The 27,567-nt window shown below is 34.8% G+C and overlaps 1 protein-coding gene across 8 annotated transcripts in view; it reads right to left on the bottom strand.

The window, feature by feature from the left end:
• ARHGEF28 (Rho guanine nucleotide exchange factor 28) overlaps nucleotides 1-27,567 on the bottom strand; it is a 378,068-nt gene that overhangs the window by 328,416 nt on the left and 22,085 nt on the right. Inside the window, exons 3-4 of one of the 8 annotated variants that reach the window (XM_074208043.1) lie at nucleotides 17,345-17,433; nucleotides 183-327 (exon numbers count right to left, since the gene is read on the bottom strand). The exons of 5 other annotated variants lie outside the window; for them this stretch is intronic. The gene's annotated coding sequence lies outside the window, so the exon portion shown is untranslated. The remainder of the gene's footprint in view (nucleotides 1-182; nucleotides 328-17,344; nucleotides 17,434-27,567) is intronic. 2 more of the 8 variants (XM_074208044.1, XM_074208042.1) reach the window with 2 other exon arrangements.

The raw sequence follows: 27,567 nt of genomic DNA, 5'->3' as shown, positions 1-27,567 counted from the left end.
TGTTTCCTCACATGAACTTTCATTATTAAAAAAACTCAACTCCTTAAATCTCTGATTACTTTCTTGGACTATCAAATCAATTTGAAAGATTTAAGTTGAGTTCACTTGTTTTCATTGATCTGGGAACAGTCAATAAGGAAACTCCCCTACCAATGAAGAGATAGTATTGCAGAATTAGATACCTGGGGCACTGAAAGTTGAAAGATCTTTCCCAGGGTCCCATAATCAGTGTTATGTCAAAGGCAGGACCTGAATCCAAGGATTTCTGATTCCGAGACCAACATTTTGTGTACCATGTCATGCTGCCTCTCAGTATCTCTTAGAATACTAAGAAAAACAAAAACCAGTTTAAAGTTTGGTCTTAAATTAATTCCCTTACATCCTAGTTGTAAACATAAAGAAGGGGGAAAACAACTACAATAACATTCTTGCATAACTGAAACATATTGTGTAAATCAATCAGCATTGTCCAAATTTAAAACAATCATAATAATTTGATGAAATTTGAGATCTCAATAATGTAAGAGACTACTAGGAAAGAACTACTTTGATAAATGCAGATTTGTACCTTCTCTAAAATTTCTAATCTTAAAGAGGTGACAAGGGCACTGAAAAGTTAAAGTGATTCACCTACAGAAACACAGCCAGTATGTGTCAAAGGTAAGACTTGAACCTAGGGCTTTGTGATAGAAAAGTCCAGTACTCTATCCACTATGCCACACTGTTTCTCAATAATGTGTATATATATATATATATATATACCATAACCACAATAACAAAATCATAGGCTTTATTTTTCAACAAAGGCCAACACTATGACAGCTTAGTCAGTCAAGCACAATACTGTCATATAGTAGGCACTTGATAAATGTTTAATTAAAGATAGATGTTGCTGGGTGGATGGGTAATACTGCTTCTTTAAGTAAAACCACTCTGGTAGGTACATGGAGGCACAGCTTTGTTTAACCCCTTAAGTATGCCACTTCAATAGATAAGAAGTTATTCAGAATCATCAAAGTAGCTTCCTGGGAAAAAAATAAATAAAATTCTGGTCCTAAAAGTTATAAGGCATTCCTCCTAATTTGTAATTTTTTTGTTTGTTTTTTAAACCACCATAATTTGTTGAAAACTATCTACTAAAATGCCCCCTCTACTTTTTGAGGAAAATGGAAAGCAGTGTTACTATTTCTATTTATAATATAAAAATGAACCATTAATAGAATTGTTTTTACTTTTAAAACATAAGTTGTAAAAAAACTACATTCAAAAATACGAAAGTGTCACTATAAATGAATTATTCTATAACAAATGTTAAAAAAATTTAAGGCAAGTTGACGATCATTAAATGATATTTTTGAATCTTGACATAAATGACATGGTATATAAATTCATCAACCAGAAACCCCAAATAGATTCTAAGTTGCTTGAGGGTAGAGACTTTTTTTCCTTTTTGTCTTTATCTGCCCACTGTCTGACAATGATCATCAATTATTGGGACAACACATAGGTGCCCCTTCAAGAGGCCACAGCTTGCAGACAGGAAAGAGCCCAGCACTCACTGGGGTTGAGTTTGGCCATGGCTTCAGTCAGTAGGAGACCCCAGAGACTGGGTAGCCACCCAGGGCTCTCATTCCCTTCACACAGAAACAAGTACTACCTCTAGCTCAGAACCTAAAGACAGGGGCCTCAAAGCTCTCATTAAAAGAGCTAAGAAGCTAGGAATGCAGCCAGCATGTGAAAAAATGATTCAAAACTGTACCTTGCAGGAAAGTTTCTGCTCCCTAATTATATTACTCCAGCTTTTCTTTAGAAATCTTTAGAAAAACATTGTTGTTCAGTTGTTCAATTGTGTCCCACTCTTCAAGATCCCATGGACCATATAACACTAACATTGGGGTTTTCTTAGCATAGATACCGAAGTGATTGGCCAATTCCTTCTCCCATGAATGAAAAAAGATACACAAATGCTATTTCTAATTTCTGATTAAGGTTATATTTTCTGATGTTTTCCCTCCACATACAGAAGAAAGAACAACATATCTTGGGGATATGGGAAGATGATTCTCTGTTTATTATTTCCTGAAAAGAACTACTTTGCTGAAGAGAGGAAACTGAGGCACAAAAAATAAAGGAAGTAAATTGCTCAGGGTCAAATTAAGTGTCTGAGGTGGTTTTTTAACTTAGTTCTTCTACAATAAGGCCTTCTCCAAAGTTCTCTTTCTCATTACAAAAACAATAATGACTTTCTTTTTTTTCTATTACAACAAAACTAAATTAAATCTTAATTTAATCATATATATAAGTTTCTCGTCTTTAGAAGAGTTGTGGAGAAAATTCAAAGGGAAAAATAAATGATAGCTACTCTAAGCCCACCTAACTTCTCTAAATGTTATTTTTTCCTTTATTTTTTTTAAATGGATTCCCCTTTCACAGTAAAGGGCAACAAGTTCTGTATTCACTTGTTAAACTGAATGACTAATCCAAGTAACTTTTACTTTAAGCTTAAGAATAAAAGAGAATTTTATATTTGCTAGACAAGTTACAACTGGAAGCTCCTCATGCATTATCTCTCTGCCCTAAATACCAGGCAGAGAGGCTCCATTGTACCTCAGTTTATTTTCTAATGATAAATTTTCCATTGAGATTCTATGAAACATAATTTTTAATGTAGCAGGTGACAGAAAATATTTAAGATATTGCAGAGACTTCATTATGATGTATCATTTTATTTTTTAATAACACTGGAGTCAACTTCCTTAAACAGTTTGAGGAGAAAAAACATAGTTAATGTCTTTCCAAAGGTAGGCTGATTAGTCCCAGGAGAAATTTTCAGATACAAACTTTTGAAGTTGCTTTTTTTTTTAGTTTGATCCCCAAAACCAAGTTCTTACAAAAGGAATACCAGAGCATGATGTACAATTATACAATGTTGCCAGTTTATAGTACCAGTTCTATTGAACATTCATTTCTTTGGTTGTTGCAACATGCAAAGTGAAATATTAGAACATGTTTGGCAATAAGAACAAAAGGTAGGGAGTACTTTTTACTAGAGAGCAATTAGGAAGGAAGGAAATAAGCATTAATTATGTCCCTTCTAAGTCCAGGCACTGTGCTAAGCACTTTATAAATATTACCACATTTGATCCTCACAACTCTGAGAGAGAGGTATTATTTTTATGTCTGTTTTTTACATTTGAGGAAATTGAAATAGAAAGAGGTAAAATGAGTTGATATGGGGTCATACCACTAAGACAAAAGATGTCTGCAAATTAACATGCTGTTGGGAACTCAGGTCTTCTGATTTCAGATCCAGGCTTTATCTACATCACCTAGCTATCTACAACTGGATCTAATATACATTGGCCAGAACAAATAATTTCTTTGTTTATTGGAAAGGTAAGTTTCCTTACATTTCAATATCCAAATAAAATTCAATAGCTATTGCTTAAGAAGGAAAAGAAATGACCTCAAGTTTGTAGATCCTTGGGGGAACTAATCATTTTTTGTGCTTAATGACATGATCCTATGAAAAGCAATTTAAGACAAAAACAAAAACAAAAAAGATCTTGGATTCACCTGCCAATGTTGCTGTTTACTATCTCTTAAGCCTGAAAAATTAAGTTCACCCCTATACATTGAGGAGATTAGACTAAAAAATCCTTGAGGTTTCTTCCTACTAGTGTAGGAAATAATGTTGTACTGATCAAGTTATATTTCACACTCAGAAAGATATTCTTTTGCCCAGGTCTAACATCATGAAAAGGATTTGAATTTTTTTCCAAATAGGCCAAAAAACTTAGGTAGAATGGTCAACTGTTTGAAAAGTAAAAATGAGACTTTCCTAAACAAAATTGAATGAAATAAAACAAAAGATTTTTGCAAATTAACATGCTGTTGGGAAAACCAACTACCTGTAGAAATATTCTGCCTAGAACTATCAATTCTCCAGGTATATCCATAGTTTAAGGTAAAGTGAAGAGTTTAACTTATTTAATGAACTCAGACTATGTGGAGATGCTTCAAAAATAGGGGAAAATCCAATAAAATCAATTGTACAATAAAACCTCACTAATTCAAATTGGGAAATGAGAAATTAGTGCCTGGTCTAAAATAGAGATCATAATTTTTAACAGAAACTCTACACTTTAGTTCTGAGAATCACAAACTGCTAACCAAATCTCCTGCCAAACCTAACAAATAAGTAATTTATAATTATCAGTATTATTTAAATAGGAATGACATTTCCAAAAATTCAGATCCTGAAGTTTTTTAAACAACTTATGTTCTAAAACTAAAAAAAAATGCTATTAATTGTTCACTTTTATATTATAAATAAAAACAGTAACACTGATTTCCACTTTCCCCAAAAAGTGATGGAGCATTTTAGTAGATAGTTTTCAACAAATTATGGTGGTTTAAAAAACAAACAAACAAAATACATTGCAATATGGTACAGTACTGTCAATTCATCTTCATAGTAGTATGAGAATCAACCAACAAATATTTTCTGAGTTAATATTGTGTAAATAAACATATAAAAAGTTTAACATCAATATAAAATAAACTTCGCAAGGTTGTAGGGTGGGGACCAAATGTGTAATTTTGTTCCTATAGGGAACTTCTGAATAAGAAAATTTTCTCTACCAATAATAGTTGACATTTACAAAGTGCTTTATGGTTTACCAAGGGTTGGAGCAATCTTTATCTCATTCTACTCTGATTAATTAGTAAGTGGTAAAAAAGAGGAAAGGGCACTTGAAGCACTTGGAAATAATTTGAACAAAGACAAACTACGGTAAGAGTTTTAAGAATTAGCATGGTAAATTCAGGGTTCAATATATCAACTAGTGTGTATAGAAAGGTGGAAGTTGTAGAAAAGTAAGGTGAGATAAGGTTTTGGTCAGATAAAAGAAGGCCTTGAATGCAGGGTCTAAAGAATTTCTTATCTATAATCAACAAAGGAGAACCAATATTGTGTAATTTCACAAAAGGCAGAGGAAGAAAAAGAATTCCAGGATAAAAAAGGTCATCAGCATGATTAAATGTTGAAAGAAATAATAAAGAATTAGTCCTAAGAAATAACCATTAGAGTGGAGACATGGAGAGGGTCATTGGAAAAGGAGTAAAGACTGAGTATAGGCCACACCTTCAAGAAATTTGGCAATGAAGGAGAAATAAAAGACAACAGTAGCTGAGGAGGAATTAGACAGGATGGTAGAGTCAAACAAAGGACACTGTCAGTATATATACATATATGTGTGTGTGCATGTATATGCGTATGTTTGGAGGGAAAAGAAGTTAAATATGTCAGAGAACAAAATTTTGTTTCCTAGAGGGGCCTTTAAAAACATACTTAAGACCACTTTGATAATATTTATAATAGGGAAGAAGGGAGAAACAAGGTCAAGAGGTCTTGAAACCTAATTTCCAAGTTTATGATTCTATGAATTTTTTAACCCCATTTCATAAAAATGCTAAATATATTATGTTCTCTCGAGTTCTCTGAATAGATACTTTCATTACTTTAAAAATTCCAATTGTTACCATTTAAGCTTTAAAGATATTCAAATCAACAAATTTTTATTAAAGATAGTAATAAACATAATAAAAAATTATCAAACATGTACTCTCACATAGAGGACATACTCTATCTGATTCCTGTATGTTCCTTTTTATTAACATGTTGTCTCCTATCATAAGTATGTAACCTCCTTGAGGGGCAGGGACAGTTTTTGTGTTTTTGCCTTTCTTTGTATCTGACCTTTTCTACACCAGAACCTGTACCTGTACCTATGAGGTAAGAAAATAAAGAATGCTCTTCTTGAGAGGACTAGGTAAATAAAAATTGAAACAAGATTTGCCATCCAAGAGTATAATTCAGTAGCAGCAATGGCATTAGAGAAAGAGAGTCAAGAGATCTGAGGAATCCCAAATTTAGCACTTACTATCTGGCTGAGATTGGGCAAGTCTCTTTACCTCTTATTCCTAATTAACCTCATCTCTATAACTAGAATCATACCTTCACCTATCCACCTGTCGGGTATTCTCAATTGCGTCCATAATTTTTCTTTTAGGTTTTTGCAAGGCAAATGAGGTTAAGTGGCTTGCCTGAGGCCATACAGCTAGGTAATTATTAAGTGTCTGAGATCACATTTGAACTCAGGTTCTCCTGACTCCAGGGCCAGTGCTCTATCTACTGTGCCACCTAGCCACCCCAGGTCCATAAACTTTTAAAGAAAAATATTCTGATAACTATATTTCAAAAGACTTGTTTTCCTTGGTAATTCCATGGTTTTATAACAGCATTTCAAAACATTATTCTGAACGATTGAAGAAAGGTAGAAATAGTGAATACATCCTTTTCAGACCATAATGAAATAAATATCACGTGCAATAATGGCCCATGAAGAGATAGGCCCAAAACTAATTGGAAACTAAATAAACACATTTTAACAAATGAGTGGATCAAACAACAAATTATAGAAAGAATTAATAATGATTTCATCCTAGACAATTACAATAATGAGACAACATGCCAAAACTTATGGTATACAGCCAAAGCAGTTGTTACGGATATATTATATCTCTAAATGCTTACATGAATAAAACAGAGAAAGAGGAAATCAATGAACTAAGCATGCATCTAAAAGAATTAGAGAAAGAACAAATTAAAAACCTCCAATTAAATACCAAATTAGAAATTCTAAAAATTAAAAGAGAAATTAATAAAATTGGAAGAAAGAAAACTATTGAACTAATAAATAAAACCAAGACTTGTTTTTAGCAAAAAAAAAAAAACCTGATAAAATAGATAGACCTTTGGTTAATTTAATTTAAAAAAAAGAAGAAAACCAAATTACTAGTATCAAAAAATTCAAAAGGTGAATTCAACACCAATGAGGAGAAAATTAAAGTAATAATTCAAAATTATTTTGCCCAACTATATGCCAATAAATTTGACAATCTAAATGAAACGGATGAATATTTACAAAAATATAAGTTGCTCATGTTAAATGAAGAAGAAATTAAATACCTAAATAACTCTATCTCAGAAAAGGAAATTCAACAAGTCATCAATGAACTCCCTAAGGGAAAAAAAAAATCTCCCAGGCCAGATGTTTTTACAAGTGAATTCTACCAGATATTTAAGGAACAAATGGTTCCAATTCTATATAAAATCTTTGGAAAAATAGATGAAGATGGAACTCTGCCTAATTCCTTCTATAACACCAATACAGAGCTGATACCTAAACCAGGAAGAGTCAAAACAGAGAAAGAAAATTATAGACCATTTTCCCTAATGAATATGGATGCAAAAAAAAATTTTTTTTTAGGTTTTTTGCAAGGCAAACAGGGTTAAGTGGCTTGCCCAAGGCCACACAGCTAGGTAATCATTAAGTGTTTGAGACCGGATTTGAGCCCAGGTACTCCTGACTCCAGGGCCGGTGCTCTATCCACTGCGTCACCTAGCTGCCCCGGATGCAAAAATCTTAAATAAAATCTTAGCAAAAGAGATTACAGCAAGTTATCACTATGACCAAGCAGGAGTTATTCCTGTAGGAATGCAGGGTTGGTTCAATATTAGGAAAACTGTCAACGTAATTGACATATCAATAACAAACCTAACAGAAATCATATGATTATCTCAATAGATGCTGAAAAAGCCTTTGACAAAATACAACACCCATTCCTATTAAAAACATTAGTGAGCATAGGAATACATGGATTGTTCCTTAGTATGATAAGCAGTATTTATCTGAAACCATCAACCATTCCCATGCAATGGGAATAAGCTAGAGGCATTTCCAATAAGGTCAGGGTGAAACAAGGATGCCTGTTATCACCACTACTATTCAATATTGTATTAGAAATATTAGCTGCAGCAATAAGAAAAGAAAAAGAAATTGAAGGAATTAGAATTGGGAAGGAAGAAACAAAACTCTCACTATTTGCAGATGACATGATGGTATACCCAGAGAACCCTAAAAAATCATCTTAAAAAACTACTAGAAACAATTAACAACTCTAGCAGTCGCGGGATATAAAATAAACCCATATAGAATGAGGTCATATATTTTAACCAGAAAATGGAGTACATGAAAGGGAGAGATGAGAAATCAGGCTGGAAAGGTAGATTGGAAATAGATAGGATAGGACCTTGAATGCCAGGCTAAGTCTAATACTTTATTCTATAGCCATTGGAGAGTTCAAAATGGTTTTGAGCAGAAGTATGTGCATAGGAAAAAATAATATGACTTTGGCATAAAGGATAAATGAGTAAGAAAGGAGATTAGAAGCAAGATACAGCAGCAAGAGCTAGAAAGAGAAATCCCATTTAAAATAACTTCAGACAATATTAAAAACTTGGAAGTCTACCTGCCAAGGCAGACTCAGAAACTCTATGAAAACAACTATAGAACACTTCCCACACAAATAAAATTAGATTTAAATAACTGGACAAATATCAACTGCTCATGGATAGGCTGAGCTAATATAATAAAAATGGGGGGCAGCTAGGTGACGCAGTGGATAGAGCACCGGCCCTGGAGTCAGGAGTACCTGGGTTCAAATCCGGTCTCAGACACTTAATAATTACCTAGCTGTGTGGCCTTAGACAAGCCACTTAACCCCATTTGCCTAGCAAAAACCTAAAAAAACAAAACAAAAAAAAATAAAAATGACAATTCTACCTAAATTTACTTTAATGAGCTAGAAAAAAATGTAACTAAATTCATATGGAGAAAGTCAAGAATATCAAGGGATTTAATGAAAAAAAATACAAAATAAGGTAGCTTAGACTTACCATTCTAAAATTATTTTATAGGTGGCTAGGTGGCACAATGGATAGAACACCTGCTCTGGAATCAGGACAACCTGACTCAGACACTTAATTAATTAAGTGCCTCAGACACTTAATAATTACCAAGTTGTGTGACCTTGGGCAAGTCACTCAATCCCATTGCCTTACCCCCCCAAAAATCAATAAAATTATATTATATTATAAAGCATAGTCATCCAAACTGTCTGGTACTAGCTAAGAAATAGAGTGGTGGATCAGTGGAATAGACTAGGTGCAAAAGAGACAGCAGGAAATAATTATAGTAATCTTCTGCTTGATAAACCCCAGAGTCCAGCTTCTCAGATAGGAGCTCACTCCAATAAAAACTATGGGAAAAATTGGAAAAAGATAGTATGGTAGAAAAGTGACCAGTATCTCAGATCCTATACCAAGATAAGATCAAAATGGGTGCAGGATTTAACCATAAAAGAAAATACTATAGGCAAACTAGGAGAATAAGGAATAATTTACCTATCATATCTATGGAAAGGGGAGTAGTTTGTGACCAAGGAAGAGATAGAAAACATTATAAAACGAACTGGATAATTTTGATTACATTAAATTAAAAAAAACTTTTGCACAAATGAACCTACTCTAAACCAAGGTCAAAAGAATTGTAGTGAATTGGGAAACAAATTTTACACCTAGTGTTTCTGACAGAGGACTTATTTCTAAAATATATAGAGAACAGAATCAAATTTATAAAAAAAAAAGTCATTACCTAATTGGCAAATGGTCAAATGATATGCAAAGGCAATTTGCAGATGAAGAAATCAAAGTTATCTACAGTCAAATGAAAAATTACTCTAAATTATTACTGATTAGAGAAATGCAATTTAAAGCATCTCTGAAGTACTACCTTAAAATTCTTAGATAGGCCAATATGACCAGAAAGGACAGTGATCAATGTTGGAAGGGATGTGGGAAATCTGGGACACTAGTGCATTGTTGGTGGAGCTATGAACTGATCCAACTTGTCTGGAGAACAATTTGGAATCATGCCCAAATGACAATAAAAATATGCATACCCTTTGATCCAGCAATACCACTACTGGGTCTATACCCTGAAGAGATCATGAAAAAGGGTAAAAACATCACTTGTTCGAAAATACTCATAGCAGTTCTGGGGTGGTAAAGAACTGGAAATTGAGGGGATGTCCACATATTGGGAAATGGTTGAACAAATGGTGATTTTACATATATATATATATATATATATATATATATATATATATATATACATATATGTATGTATGTATGTATGTATGTATATGTATATATCACCACTGTTATATTAGAAACTAGGAGGGGTGGGATTTCAGAGAAGTCTTTCCAGGCTGCAAGAAGTGATTCTGAGCAAGATGAGCAGAACTAAAAGAACAGCAACATGGGGGTGATGATCATCCTTAATGGACTTGCTCATTCCTATCAATGCAATAATCATTGACAATTTTAGGGTATCTGTGACAGAGAACACCATCTCTATCCAGAGAAAGAACTGTGGAGTTTAAACAAAGAGCAAAGATTATTACCTTCAATTTTTAAAAATAAATTTTCCTATGTACTGCATAATTTTCCTATCTCTAACATTTTATTTCTTCCTCAATATTTTATTTTTCCTCTCAACACATTCAATTCTGATCAATGCATAACATGGAAACAATGTAAAGATTATCAGATTGCCTTCTGTGAGGGTGTGAAGGGATTGGGGAGGGAAGGTGGAGGAAAATTGTAAAATTCAAAATCTTACAAAAAATTATAGGTAGAAACTACTATTGCATATAATTGGAAAACAAATAAAATATTTATTTTAAAAACCAGTATTCTGAGAAAGGGCTCATAGACATCCCCAGATTGTCAAAAGGGCTCTCATGTTACAAAGAAAGATTAAGAATCACTGTTTTAAGTAAAGTACTTGGTAACCCTATATGAATGGTGGAGTTCTTATTACCATGAGAGGACAGGCATGCATACAATGAACTTCACAAGTTAGTACATGATAATTGTATAAGATAAAGTCAGAGGAGAGATTCAGGCAAGAATAAATTAGGGCAAATTATAAGAAAATATAGGAAAATTATAGGAAAATAGAGACATCATAGGAAGATGAAAAGAATTTCAAGATATCAAGATGTGGAGAGAGTTCATTCTAGGCAGCAGATAAAGTCTACACAGAAATACAAAGAGAGAAGAGGTCAGAATGAGGTCATACATTTTAACTGAAAAATGGAGTGCATGAAAGGGAGAGATGAGAAATCAGGCTGGAAAGGTAGATTGGAAATAGATAGGATAAGACCTTGAATGCCAGGCTAAGTTTAATACATTATTCTCTAGCCATTAGAGAGTTCAAAATGAGTAAAAGGATATGTGCATTAGGAAAAGTAAGATGATTTTGGAATGAAGGATGAATGGGTAAGAAAGGAAATTAGAAGGGAGACAAGTTAGGAGACAATTAGAATAATTCAGCTAAGAAGTTTAAGAAACTAAAAATTATGCCAGTCTTGGGTGATGTGATGGCTGATTCTGTTGAAAGTTGTTTTCTTAGGGGTGGCTAGGTGGCACAGTGGATAAAGCACTGGCCCTGGAGTCAGGAGTACATGGATTCAAATCCGGTCTCAGACACTTGATAATTACCTAGCTGTGTGGCCTTGGGCAAGCCACTTAACCCCAATTGCCTTGCAAAAAAAAAAAAAAGAAAGAAAGAAATAAAGTTGTTTTCTTTTCTTTTTTGTTCTTTGGTATAAAGGATTATTCTCTAGATGATACTAAGGGAGAGGATAACTTGGGAACTGAAGGTTATTTAAAAACAAAAAATATCAATAAAATACTTAACCTAAAATAGAGATGATAATGTAAGGGTTATTTATAAACCTTAAAGTACTCTATACATGTGAGATATTATTACTAGCATAACTATTACAATGAAGAAATGAGAATAGAAATATAGGGCCACATACTAGAGATATTAAAGAAATAAAATTTATAAGCCTTGGCAACTAACTGAACATACATATGAAAAAAAGAAGAGATAAGAGGAACATGATAAGACAACAACTTTTGTGAAAAAAAAAACTCTAGAAGTTTAGTGGACCACAAAATGAATATAATTCTGCCATGTGACAAATGAAAATAGATTTAATCTGAACTGTGTCCAGATTAAGGAAAGTGAGAGCCCCAATATTCTCTGTTCTGGTCAAATCAGAATTGTTTTACCTTGTGTTTATTATCACATTTTAGGAAAGATATCAGTTTAGAGCTGGAGCACATTCAAAGAATAGTGAAAGAATTGTAAAGAGGACCTACAGAAGAAAATGAGAAAATTTAGTCTGAAAAAGAAAAAAAAAATGTCTGGAGGAAAAAGGTAATTGAACATGATGCTGCCTTGAAAGGTTTTCATGGTAGATATGGTAGAAGAATTCACTGTGATCTTAGCCCCAAGAGGAGAACTAGGGACAGAAAGGAAGAAATTTAACTTGATGTAATAACTATCTGATGATGAGCACTATCAAAAGTGAAACAACTGCTGCAAAAGATAGTCAGCTCTTTATTATTGGAAATCTTTTTTTATTGTTTTTTTGCAAGGCAATGGGGTTAAATGACTTTCTCAAGGTCACACATCTTAATAATTATTAGATATTTGAGGTCACATTTGAACTCAGGTCTTCCTGACTCCAGGGTCAGTGCTCTATCCACTATACCACCTAGCTGCCCCTATTATTGGAAGTCAGAATAAAAGTTGGACCACAGATGGAACAGATTATCATAGATGTAGAGAGGATTCATTTTCTGTTAGAGAGTAGACAAAAAGCTTCAGTGATTCTTTCTGACTTAGATTCTCCGATTCTACGATATAAAGGACTGAGGTTTGAATATATTTCACTCAACAGATAATGGAATTCATCCTTTTTTTTTGAGAGGAAAATTGAAGTAATGACATTAAAAGCTAATTTTTTCATAATACCTATAGCTTTTAAAAATAACATGTTTCACTTACACATAAGAAATAGTCTACTTTTCTTATTTTAAAATTATCACCCTTGGAGGCAGGGGGGGAGGAAATCTCTGAATATACATAAATTCAATTAGGATGGATTATTCTAATTAACTACATATAAATTCCTCATTGATAGCTATACTAGTTACATTGAGTAATTTCCAAAACATTCACATGCCCACCATTTGTCAGATATTACTTGGGCATTTCCCTACTTCACAGTATTTACCTATACTCAGGTCCTCATGAAAACTAAAAAGTCCTCTTATCAATTCATGTTTTTGTGACTCTTTCTATAGACTCACTTTCTTTCTGATATTCATGCACACTATTACAAAAGAACTAAATTTTACCTTTTGAGGAACCTAAGGCAACAAATGCAAAATTAAGGCATATTTTCACATGCTACACATTACTTTCTTTTTGTTCTACAAAAGAAATCCAACCTGTAGGATGACATTAGCAGCAACAGGATAGGCAGGTGCATACACGTTAAATATGTGGTCAGTGTTTGATTAGAAGTTAATCACATAAATATAACTTTTAGCAGTTGTCTTCTCAATTATTTTAAAAATGTACCTGTCCTCTTCCCAATTTTGTCAGAGCCCCAGTTTACTGGGATGTGGTAGCTAGCTAATCTGAAAAAGTATTTTGGATTAATGTGATGATAATGAATGGAAATGGATTTAAAGTATGTTCATTAAACAAGGACTTTATGAGACCTTAACCTGAAAGAGTGGATCTAATTATGGGAATTTCAGGTACTGTAATAAAGGGGTAAGACACTTTGAAGAATTAGGCCTATTGACCCAATCACAACACAATTATTGCTGGTTTGTTTGTCCTTCATTTTCATTTTCAGAAAGGAACAGTGACATCATTTCTTGTTATGAGTCTTGACTTGGATTGAATATAAATGAGACAGTTGTCATTCTTACTCTCTCTTCTAGAACCAATGAAGTCCAATGACAAAATAAAAGGCACGATGGCTGGTGATGTACCAGAAAGCAGTAAATAACCTTGGCATCTTTGATGTCTGACCACTTATAAATTAACTTTCCACATATGACAATCATGTTTAGATAGATAGATAGACAGACAGATAGATAGATTTGTGGACACAGAGGTATGTGCTTATCATATATTTATTGGAGTATGTAGCCTATAACTATATTAAAGAGATTCATGGCCATGCATGGTATCTTTTAAAATAAATTTTGGTTCAGTACTTATCACAACAGGACCAGACACAGCACAGTAGAGAACTGGCCTCAAATCTGGTAAGATCATTCTTGAGTCTGCCAGGAATAGTCATTCATGTGCCACTTTTAAGCCCTTGAACCAAAAGCTCTTATCTGGTTTTACCACTTTCCATTTTTGCAAAGAAACTGAAGTTTATTACTACTTCCTTGACATAAATGCTAGGTGTTACATAAATCCTTCGACCCAGCAATTCCACTACTTGGTCTATTTCCAAAGATGATTATAGAAAAAGGAAAGGAATCTATATGTTCCAAAATGTTCATAGCAGCTCTCTTTGTGATGGCAAGAAACTAGAAATTGCAGGAATGTCCATCAAGTGAGGAATGGTTAAACAAATTGTGGAATATGATTGTAAGGGAAGATTACTGTGCTATAAGAAATGATAAGCTAGGGGCGGCTAGGTGGCGCAGTAGATAGAGTACTGGCCTTGGAGTCAGGTACCTGAGTTCAAATCTGACCTCAGACACTTAATAATTACCTAGCCGTGTGGCCTTGGGCAAGCCACTTAACCCCACTGCCTTGAAAAAAAAAATCTAAAAAAAAAAAAAAGAAATGATAATCTGGATGATTCTAAAAAAACATGGAAAGATTTCAAGAAATAATGAAGAGTGGGGGCGGCTAGGTGGCACTGAGGATAGAGCACCAGCCTTGGAGTCAGGAGTACCTGGGTTCAAATCCCTCCTCAGACACTTAATAATTACCTATCTATGTGGCCTTGGGCAAGCCACTTAATCCTATTGCCTTACAAAAAAACCTAAAAAAAAAAAAACCTAAGAATGACTTGGAACAAATAAGTTGTTTTATCTACTATAAATACCCAAATTAACTGTTATCTGCATTCAGAGAAAAAAAATGATAAATAAAAGCATGTATAGAATAATTTTATGTACCTATACCTATTTGTGTCTAATGGTAGGTATCTCTAGAGTGAAGGGGGCAAGAAGATAAAAGAGGGGAAGAAAGAAATGATAATTCTATTGTGTATTCCAAAGGAATAGTAAATTGGGCATAGTAAATTTGTAGTTTCATGTATAATCATTTTTTATTATATTCCATTATAGAAATGCTTGTTTCTAAGTATTAATTCCAAAAATTAAAAATTTAAAAATTCTTTTAAAGTACCCAAGTTGTTTTGCATTTAATCTAAATTTCATTTTTTCATTTAGACTTCTTTCAACACACAACCAGCTATTTTCCACATCTTCCTCAAGAATTTTCTCTCTTCTCTAATTTATGACCGCAAGTCACTGTAGTAAAATTTTTGATGGATATTAAACCCATTATTTTTTTCTTTGTGTAGCTTTGTAAAATCTTGCAAACTCTAGAGCCAGGTTTTGTCTCATGCAATCTGGTGAAGCCTATGGTTGTCTTCTCAGAATAATGCTTTTAAATGTGTAAAATAAAATACATGGGATTGTAAAGGAAACCAATTACACACTCACACACAACAGAAAAAAAACAGATATACACACATACTATGATTAGTAGACCCTACTAGTAAGAGATCAAGTTGTATCACATTTTGTAAGCTACACAAGAAGTGCCAAACCAGTCTTCCTAAAACATTTATTTTCTTAGTGTCATTACCCTTCTCAAAAATCTTCACTGGTTCCCAAAACCAAACTCCTCCCATGGGCATTCGGTATTCAACACAAACTAGCCTTCTTTAACTCCTTCTATTCCCTATCATGAGCCCTTCAATACAGTAAGACTGTTCTCCACACTCTCTCCAACCCTTGTGATCCTTGTTCCTACTACTACTACTACTACTACTACTACTACTACTACTACTACTACTACTACTACTACTATTACTACTACTATACCTTTGATCAGGAAGCTGCCTGTCCTATTGCCTCTCTCACTCCAAATCCTGTCCATGTCAGCTCACTCTGACCAATCTTTTCTCTCCTGAAACATTCCTTCAACAGTCTTGACCATATAACCCAGTATTCTGTTCATCTTGTCTTGTATTTTTCTGTGTTTCATTGTCTTGTCTCCCCAGCTAGACTATAAACTCCTTTATGGTAGGGTTTTTTCCACATATTATTTTTGCATCATCCAAGACCATAAGCAGTCAACAAATATTTATTAAGCTTATGTGCCAGGCTAGACCTGGGGATATGAATGAAATAATTCTTTCTCAAAATGAGCTTACTCAGGGGAAGGTAGGTAACGAAGTGGATAGAACACCTGCCCTGGATTCAGGAGGACCCAAGTTCAAATCCAGCCTCAGACACTTAATAATTACCTGGCTGTATGACCTTGGGCAAATCACCTAACCCTATTGCCTTGCAAAAAAAAAAAATGAGCTTATATTCTAATGGGAGAGGTGACAAGTACATCTATGAGTGTATACACTTTACATACAAAGTGAATAAATACCAATATATTCAAAGTCATTAAATAAGGAAGTCAAATTCATGAACTGAATTATGGGAGCAGGTTCAGGCATAACTGTCCTTCATCAAGAAAGGGAGGGAAGGCAAGGTAAACACATTGTACACTATTGGATTGTCAGTCAGTAATATTTCCTGAGTAATTGCTCTTTGTTTAACTCTATACTTGTGTCCCTTCCACATTTCAGTGGCAGCACCCCCATGATCTAGAAAATCCATATGAAACTTTTTGGTTGTTCCTTTGTACCAGAGAAGTCTCATTTTTTTCTTTTTCTTTTATTGTAAAATTTGGATTGCTATTATATGACACTATAAAGATATTTTGTGCATTCCTGAATTTCTAAGCCTTTTCTGTGTCATCTACTGGCCTTCATGGATCATCTACAGTTTCCATAAAACTCCCCAAAATTTCCCATTTAATTTCTTTTGCCAACTCACATCAATCATGGTGATGGGTTAAGTCACTATGTGGAAGGGATAGACGAAATTGGTCCTGTCCTTAGGATCATAGTAGCATTAAGTCCAGAGCTGATAGGGATTTTAGAACTCATGGGGGTCAACCATCTCATTTTATAGATCAGAAAACTCTGGCATGACTAATGCAGCAGGTAGTAAGTGGCAGCAGGTGGATTTCAATCCACATTGTCTGATTCCAAAGACAGTGCCATAGCATCTGAGTCCTGAAACCTAGGAAAGGGATTTCACATTCTCCCTTCTATGACAAATGCTGAAAACATCAGCTGAAAACATCAATTGCTTCTGGAACAAACTTGAAACCATTCCTAGCAGCTTAGAAGAGAAATGGGTACATCCAAAAAATTAACTTTTAAAACAAAAATATATGCTCACCCTCTGGCCCCGACAGTGAAACTATAGGTCAGCAGCACAAAGAAAAGAAGCCACATGATATGGTCATGGTCTCCAGAAAGAGTCTCCATCTAAAGTTAATGACTTCAGTTAGAATTTGACAAAGTGAGTGAGGTGCCTTGTTTTCTTGCCTGAGAATTATGATTTTTTAAAGGAAAATTAATTTGAGTTTTTTTGAAAGTCAAGAAGAACCATAACTTCCCGGAGGATAAAGGAGACTAGACTGGAGTTAGGAAGTCCAAGTTGGATCACTGGTAGCCTGTCAACAGACTAGTCTCTTCTTTCTATGTCTGAGTTTTTAAGTGGGAAGGGGGGGGCTATTTTCCACTGCCTACACACAAGCCTGCTGTAAGTATTAATGAACTAATGCTCATAAAACACTATGAGGTCAAGTGAAAACACAATGCAACTTTGTCCTGCACCCTTTTAGAACTACTTATAAATCTCATTAAAATTATAAGGCACCAAAATTCTCTCAGTCCCTCAGGGCCCAAGGGAATTAAGAATCTCTACCTATTCATCTTTATCTCATGCCTGTAGATAAATGATATACATCTCTACTTAGAAACTTGTTAATTAAATAATTAACAATCATAGGCAAGTATGTGGTACAGGGAATAGGGTACTAGATTTGGAAGCAAGAAAACCTGAGTTCAAATCCTGCCTCACTTACTAACTGTGTGACTCTGTATAAGTCATTTAACTTCTGTTTGTCTCAGTTCATTCATCTGTAAAATGGTAATAATAACAGCATCCACCTCCAAGGGTTTGGGAAGGATCAAATCAGATGACATATGTGAAGTGTTGGACAAATCTTTAAGTACTATGCAAATGATGGTTGTTATCTTCATTATTATCATAAATTATGTACCTACTCTATGCAAATCACTATGTGGGTACTTGAAATGAAAAAAAAGTTGAGCTAGAGCTCTTGATTTCATAGAGCTTATTATTAATAGTTAATTAGTAGTAATAAATTAAAAATAATAGCTAAGGGGCGGCTAGGTGGTGTAGTGGATAAAGCACCGGCCCTGGAGTTAGGAGTACCTGGGTTCAAATCCAGTCTCAGACATTTGATAATTCCCTAGCTGTTTAGACTTGGGCAAGTCACTTAACCCCATTTGCCTTGCAAAAACCTAAAAAAAAAAAAAAGAAGTAATAAAAGCATATTCAAAACAAAAAGAAAAAATAGCTGACATTTATATAGTATTTAAAGGTTCTTAAAGCATTTTACACATATTATTTCACTGGATCTTCATAGTCCTGTATTGTAGGTACTATAAGTATATTATATTCCCTAAGATTGAATTACTTATAGAACCTTCACCACAGGACTATGAGCATCCAGTGGAATAATATGTGTAAAATATGTAAAATTACTACCTGGGTAACCAGAGAAGGCTTCATAGAGGCATTTGAGCTGGGCTTTAAAATACATTTCAAAATGCAGAAGGGGAAGAGGGCAGGCCAAATTTAAGAAACAACATGAGTAAAGATACAAAAAAGTCTAAGATTAGTACAGAACGAGAGTGATCTTATGATCATAAATATAAAAGTCTTTTTTATTTGGAAGTAACTATACTGGTTTCAGAGCCTGGAAGAAATTAATTCAAATCTGCCTCAAATACTATCCAGCTGTGTGCCTCTAGGCAAATTACTTAAATTCTGTTTGCCTCAGTTTCCTCAGCTGCAAAAAAAAAAAACCCTACTTCCCAAGGTTGTTGTGAGGAACAAATGAGCATTATATAAATGTTACCTAGCTACTGATAATGATGATGATGTCCAAATCCCTCATTTTACAGATGAGGAAACTGAGACAAAAGAGATGATCCTGTCACTCCAAGTCTCAGTCTTTTCACTACAAAATATCTCACCTTAGTCATACAGACTACAAGTGCTTCCCTCCCAAAATCCTTCCTTGGATCAGATAACAGTAGTACCATTATCCTCATTTGACAGATAAGTCAGAATGATTAAATAATTTTTTTCATGCTAAGTGGTAAAAATCAAGATTTGGCTAGAACAGCAAGTAAAACTGAAAAGTAAAAGTTCCAGTTTATGAGAAGCCTTGAATGACACACTCAAGAATTCAGCCCTTATTAAGTATTCAACTCAGAAAAACCTTTAATTGGCTATGTGTAAGGAGGGGCAACTACCTAGTATTATTGTTAGGGCAGTTAGGTGGCACCATAGATAGAATACTGGCCTGGAGTAAGAAAGACTCTTCTTGAGTACAATTCTGACTTCAGATGTCTGCTAGCTCTGTGAGCTTGGCCTCAGTTTTCTCATTAGTTAAAAAACAGCTAGAGAAAGAAATGACAAAGCAATTCAGTATCTCTGCCAAGAAAACCTCAAATGGGATCACAGACAGAAGGACACAACTGAAAAACAACTGACCAACAAAAACAAATATGCAAGAAGTTTGATACTTGGGACTGGATTACAAAGAAAAGCACAATTAGTCCCTAGTATTAAGGAGCATGCATTCTATTGGAAAGTCAAAAGCCATATATTTCCTGAATGAAGAAAAGAAATGTCCCATAAAGCAAAGATGATAGATTCTCTTTCCCTTTACCTTGTTATAAAAATCTTTATCTCTTCCAAGAAGCAAATAAAAGTTAGGTCTAATGATCAAGTTTAATAATGGACACCTGAAACTTAGTTATTGGTATTTTCCCCGACATTTTGCAATTATTATGAGCCATAAAATATTTTCCCTCAAGATCCTAAGATAGTATAAAATATATTTTAATCTTTTCAAAAAAACGTTCATTTTTTTCTCTTATTTGGTCAGCAAACATGATTGCATACACACACACACCTACACATACACATGCACACACATGTGTGTGCATGTGTAGGTGTGCGTGTGCTGAGATCAGGAAAGACAAAGGAAGCATTGGAAACAGCTTGAGATTAGTTATATGAGCTAGTTCTGCAGGCCCTATTTTGGCAAATCTCTCTATTGTTCCTCAGACTGGTAACATCGTAGATATAGAGCCCCAGGGAGTAAACATGGAGCTCTGTCTAAGTGAGGACCATAGAATCGAGCCCATTGTAAGAAGGAATCATGAAAAGAGCTTTGTTGAGGACGTTTTTCTCTCCGTTTTTTAATGCTCTTCAAGCTTCACTGAAATGGTCACAATTAACATTTAAGTGAATAGGCTAGTGTACAGATTCCTTTCACAATCCACATAAAGAGTTTCCCGTGCCCAATTTGTTTTTACCTCAATATTCAAGCTTCTTTTTACTTAGCCTAAATTCTACCACATTGGTGGATGCCAAAGACAAGATGAACTCACAATCTAGAACTGAAATCTTTCACCTAACAAAGCAAAGAAAGGTTCCGATTACCAGGACCATCAGGCTATACACAGACGGTCTTTTCACTCCAGATAAATTATGTGGTGGTTGGAAGCTGGGAAGAGACCAAGTTTGGCAGTAAGGAGCCGAATTAATCATGTCATGAAACTGAAACACAGAAGTTATTATGAAGCAAAATAATTTCCAACGATTTTAATAAACTAATCTTCACAACGGCCCCATAAAGTAGGCAGGCCAGAGTGATTTGTCCCTTTGTGAAAAGATGCCTGACACAGAGACAGTCATTAACTTGCCCTAGGTCATAGGCTTCTAACCTCTCATCTAAGGACAGCTGATTAAATTCCTTTTTCCCAGTTCTGTTCTTACCCTAAGTCATACCAGTGTGAACTGGTTTCTCCTTTTTTTTCCAATCTTGCCACTCCTACACAATTATATTAATCTTCCTAATAGTCAATGTTGTTCATGCTCTCCTTATCCTGAGATTTTTCTATTCGGATGCCTTCAGTGGCAGCCCACTGCCTAAGCTCCTTATTCTGCTATTGTAGAGCCAATCCAACTTGTCTTAAAGCTCATTCCCACTCTTCTCACAAAACCTCCATTCCAGAAAGATTGATCTACTCAGACTCCTCCAAAGACACCAGGCAATATCCAGGCCTCAGCATTTCTGTCCATAGTATTCACTTTACACCAGCTTCCTCCCTAGTCCACCCTTACTGGAATTGGATCCCAAGTCAAATGTCACTTTCACTGAAATTCTGTCCTGACCACCTCAGACTACACTGCTAGTCCCTCCTCAGATCGCCATATGTCCTGAAGCATTTCTTTGGCACATCACTGACATTATGAAGAAGCATATTCAATCAAAGCACATGGATCAAGATACCATGAGATACATTTGTCAGCCAAGGCCCTGAGTTCAAATCAAGCTCTGCTGCTTACTAACTAAATGACCTTGGATAAATTATTTAGTCACTCCAGGTCTCAATTTCCCACCTGTGAGATGAGGATTAGACTAGATGACAATGAAAAACCCTCCGGGTCCCAAATCTATTAATCTATTGAACCTAAGTGAATAAAACAACATTAAAATACATATAGATTTAAAGGCTAGATTTGAAATTGAAATTGAAAACGTGACAAAATTTTCCTGTTTTCAAAAATATTTTTGTAATGTTATACCTGAGGCTTTTCAAATTCTTAAAATATAACTCCTAGAGAAATTCTTAACCATCATCCAAATCACAAGCTCCATGAAAACTCACCAAGAAATCATTTATAAAGGATGATTGATAAATTCAATAAAGTCAGTTATTTCCATTACATTCCTAAGGCCATTAGACAGTGGCAGTGGCTGCAAATAGTGGTTTAAGCAGCTGCAATCAAAGCCATCAGTCTTAAGCACATTCTAAATTTTGTTCCTCCCAGCCCCAAGTTCCTAAGAGGGAAGGGAATAAACACTTATTAAGTAGCCACTATAGACTAGGCACACTATTAACAACACTTTACAAATATTATCTCATCCTCATGACAACTTTGGGAGGTAGATGCTGTTATTCCCATTTTACAGATGAAAAAATTGAAGCAAATAAAGGCAAAGTGAATTGTCTGGGGTCACAAGATTAGTGTCTAAATCAGGATTTGAACTCATATTTTTCCAGCTCTAGACCTGACCTTCTATCTACTTGCTGTTTCTTAAGTATTCTACATCTTATGAGCTCTTAAGAAATCTTCATTGGAATGAACTACTGCTTTCCACCATGTTTACACAGTTTAAAAGAAAAACCTACAAACACTCCCCATTGTATATTAAATTCCCCAAAGTCTCCCTCTTGGTTTTTGAGATCCTTCATAATCTGGCTTCAAACTCTCCAATATTACCCACAAATCCCAACATAAAAGTTCTTCTTTAGTAATGTCCTGCAACAAGATATGTCTGTTCTCATGAATCTCTGCATAAACCTTTCTCTACCATCTAGAACATCCTTCCCAGCACCCTTCTGCCAAACCAAACCCTAGCTTTCCTTCAAAGCCAAACTCAAATCTCACCTCTTCTAGAAGTCTTGTCCAAGTTTTCTATTCCAAGATAGTTATTCCCTTTTCTGAACAATGACAGTGACTGTCACTACCCCTAGTTTTATAGTTTCTTTTTTCTATTTAAAAAAACCCAACCCCATTCTCTACCTCCAATCAATTCATTAAGTACAGATCAAATCAAAAGTCTTCAATGCTCCCCATTGCCTACTGACAAAAATTCAAACTCCTTAATCTGGGAATGTGAGTGCTTTATAAATTGCCATTATCTTTCCTTAATAGTTTCCACATAACTTTGCTTCAAGCTAAAAAATATAATGCCCTCTCTCAACTCTTTGCCTTTGTTCTGTCCATCCTCTGTGTCTTCAAAAGTCTCCCCTAACTCAATCTTTGGAAAAATCATCTATCCTTCAATAAGGATTAAATGTTTCTCCTTTCCTAATTCTTTAAACTAAGATCCTTTTTCTCCTCACAGCTCTCACAGCACTTTCTTTGTCCATCTATTATGCACTTATACCTTAATTTATATCACAATTATTTATGTACCCATATTATCTCCTCCTAGATTGTAAATTCCAGGTAAGGAAAGGTGCTATTTACCTTTAATTCTCCTTTGGAGTCTAACACAGAATTGCACTACAGTCAAGATTAATCATTTAACTGTCTGTTGAATTGAAACCACCTAGGGAACTATTTGGCAGCTATGCAGTACAATGGGTAAAGTGCCAGGCCTGGAGTCAAGAAGACTCATTTCCTGAGTTCAAATCCAGTCTCAGATTCTTCCTAACTGTGAGTCCCTTGGTTAGTCATTTAACCCTGTTTGCCTCAATTTCCTCATTTGTAAAATAAGTTGTAGAAAAACAATGCCAAACTACTCCAGTAACTTTGCCAAGAAAACCCTAAATGGGGTAATGAAGAGTTCAACATGTGTGAACAATAGCAAAAATTGGGGATGGCTTACTACAATTAGCACAGGAGTTCTTAATCAGCATCCACAGATCTCCAAGGAAATTCATGGATAGATTTCAGGGGTTCTGTGAACTTGAATGGGGGAAAATTTATCTTTATTTTCACTAATATCTAAGTCAATTGCAGTATTTCCTTCTATTAAGAATTTTTTAAAAAATTCTGAGGAGGGTTCCATGGGCTTCCCCAGACTACCAAAGGGATTTATAACAAAAAATGATTAAGAAGCCATATTCCAGAATTGAAGTTGTTTTCTGACTAGTAAACTTTTCAGGTGTTAAACAAGTTGTCACATTCATGTTCAACATAATTCTAGGAAATATCCATAAACATGACCATGTGCAAATGTCCAAACATTGTGCCTGGCTGCTTCTGGCAATATTGCTTTTCACATGTAAAAGTGTTTTCCTTTACTCCAGTCTTTAGAAAGCAACAAATTTATAGCAATATTTCCTGGGAATGAAATATTTCCATTGATCTCTTTTACTCCCTCCTACAAAGGAACTTCTTAACATCAACATTAAATCCAATGTTCTAAATAAATAACTTATTGCCTTTTTTGGTTATTAAAAGGCTGTTCTAAGATAGCAAGAACTTACTGTTATTTTGGGAGGGGGAGGGGAAGAATTCACAATTCTGAATTCTGTATTCTTGTCAGATAGCAAATTCAAGAGAGATAGACAATCATTCTAGAAAGGCAAAAGAAACCATTATTGGATCAGTTTGAGAAAGTCAAGTTCTGAACCAGACTATTAGATAATGGCAATCAATTTGTAAAGTATTAATGAAATAAACTTATTTGAAGGGAAAGAACATTATTATTGAAGATCCTGTCTGAGGTTTCTATTTGGCTAAGCATTTTGGAAAAAAAGACATTCAGAGAAATCCTGGTTGGTATCTCTGAAAAACCTTCCCCACATTTAAATGATATGATACCTATTGGGATGCAAAGTTCATTAAAGATAAGGTTAGTGTCTCATCTAAACTGTGCTGCTGAGTGCTGAATGATAGGTACTTAATCTAGTTGGGCTGAATTTCACTGATGCATGGGGTGGGGAGGGGGATTATACTATAGGAACAGCCACACTTCCTGATACTTCATCTGGCTCCACTCTCAGGAAACCAGGAAGGGAAACAGGAAATACAGAAGGCTGTTGTTGGGGGGCAAATGGAGGATATTTTTTTAGCTGTCTAAGGCATTGCAAAAAATAAATAAATAAACTTTTTTTCCCTTAAGGTAGAGCTTTCACATTCAATTCTTGCAGCACTAGTACTTCCAAGCATCCCAAAGAGCTCAGATTATTTTACAAAAAGTCCATCAGTTAGTGGACATTATATTAAGGACCTGCTGTGTTCCAGGACCTGAGACATATGCAAAGAAATTAAAAATATATTTTCCTTTATTACTACATTCAGAAGAGGAAGGAGAAGGAGAATATCTATATCTTTCAGTTTAGGGAAATTCAGTCTGAGAGTGAAAAACATGATTGGTCATAGCAAGAGGAAAATTCAAGATTCCTAATTTTCCTTTCATTGTTCTGAGTTATGAAAGGGTGTTGGCTTTCCTAAGTAATTTAAAGTTGAATTTTGTGCTTTCAGAGGGCTTTGTTACCTGCAACAAACAACTCCTTGGGAAGAAATGGTGATTTCTATAACTCATAGGATATTAGAAGGATTGGCAAATGTGAATCCAGTTCTTACAAGAATGAGCAATATGCCTTACTCATACCAACCTACAAAGAGGTTTGTGAGACTACTTCTGGAAATGCATTACAGAGGAGCCTTCTCCCTTCCTACTTCAGAACATACCCAGCTAGCCTGTTTCCTGCTTTGAAATATAAAAGCAGGAATAGTAGTAGTAACAGCAGCTGACATTCTATATAGTGTTTTAAGGTTTATGAAACATTTTACCTACGTCATCTCAATTTTTCCCTCATAATAACCTTTAGAGGGAAGTAAACATGTATTATTTACATTTTACAGATAGTGAAAGTGAAGCTCAGAAAGGTAAAGAGACTTGGCCATGATCACACAAGTCCAGAGTGTTAAAGCTAGAACTCAAACTCAAATCTTTCCTGATTCCAACATTTCTTCTCACTATAACAGGTTGCTACTCAAGAATACTTGTCTCAAAAAATGGAAAAGTGATAGTATTAAATGGAGATTTGGGATTAAACTAGAGGAAAGTAAGCCTGTTTTATACCAAAAAGCAACCATATGTAATATGCATTTTTCACACATAATTTCTTTTTTCTCTCTTCATTTAGTGGCATCATCAGATCTCATGGATATTATTATCATCTCTATTAAGATGATTCATAGACATAGAAGTATAGATAGAGATAGAGGTATAGATGTGGATTTATAGATATCTTGAGTATAGATATGGCTATGGATATAGTCAGATGAGAGAAAGACATCTTTAACTCCAGTCCCTCGCCAGCTCCTGCCTTACATTATCAATTGTCTATTGGGCAGCTAAGTGGCATGGATAAAGTCTTTCTGGAGTCAGGAACATAAGCATCAGACTCTTTCTGGCTGTGTGACCCTGTGCTAGTCACTTATCCCTGTTTACCTCAGTTTCCTCATTTGTAAAATGAGCTGAAGAGGAAATGGAAAACCATTCCAATATCTTTTCTAAGAAAACCCCCAAAGAGATCATAAAGAGTCAGACACTATTAATGATGAATAAAGACAACAACAACAAACTGGATATCTTATGTTACACAGACATCTCAAACCCCAAATCTTTAAAATCAAACTCCTCAAAACCTACCCTACCATTAAACTTCAATATTTAAGTCAAGTGCACCACCATCTTTTTAGTTCATAACCTTGACTCCTTACTCTCCCTTTCCCCAAGATATCTTTTTATCTTACCTGCGTGTCACAGGACTTTATGCATAGGAAGAAGACAATCAATGGTTATGGCAAGAATGATAACAGGAATGCAAGGGACATGAATTAGCCTTGGATCTGGTGTTTAAAAGTTTTATCTATAAACCTTAATGTTTATTGAATTTGCAGATAATATCAGTCTAGAAAAGGTAGCAGGATAAGAATTAAAGGTCACTTTGTCAAGTTCAAGAAGTGGTTGGAGACAAAAAGAATGAATGTCAGTAAGCTGAAATGTGAACACTTAGCATGAGAGAAAGCAAATGCTGTAGAAGGACAAAGGAGTCATGCTGGAAAACTAACTGAAACAAGAATAAAACAGTGAAGATCTGGGTTCAAGTATAGATTGAAATGAATCAATGGGAGGGCAAAATATGACAATCGTGAAGTCAGGTTACTAGATGCTGCATTGTCTTCTTGTGAGTTCCCTGATTATAAAGAAAATACCAGAAGATTCAAATGACTGGCAAATAAGGCCTACAAGAAAAACTCAAAGAAATGAGCATTATTTAAATAGTGTGGAGAAACTGAATAACAGGGACATTGTAAAAGTCAGGTTTTTAAACATGTAAGTGATTCAAGGAAAGGGCAAGACTAAACACATTTAAAGGGGGGGATGAGGGATTTAACTGCAATTTCAAGCAAAGTTTCCTAAAAGAGACCCACTGAGATTGGTCAATGGGTATTATGACCAAATTATCATCCAATCAAAGGAAAAGAGTGAAATTGAGAGTGGAATGTTAATGCCTTAGAAGTACTTTAGATAGAATAGTGCCTCAGATACTAGAATAAAATGGATGACTTTGAAAAAAGTTAAGTATCTCTTCTAAGCCTACACTGAAATCTAAGTTTAAACCCTAAATACTTCAACAAAATTTAGCAAGGTAATTTTTCTCTAGCCCAGTGGACTCAGAAATATCCTCAGTAAGTTCCCTTGGGTAGGACATAAAGAGGCATGGTTTGAGGATTTGCTGAGACTAGATATGAAC

The sequence above is a fragment of the Macrotis lagotis genome, chromosome X (assembly GCF_037893015.1).
Source record: "Macrotis lagotis isolate mMagLag1 chromosome X, bilby.v1.9.chrom.fasta, whole genome shotgun sequence".
NCBI lineage: Eukaryota > Metazoa > Chordata > Mammalia > Peramelemorphia > Peramelidae > Macrotis > Macrotis lagotis.
The sequence above is the reverse complement of the archived record's forward strand: the minus strand, read 5'-3'. Positions and strand labels throughout refer to the sequence as shown.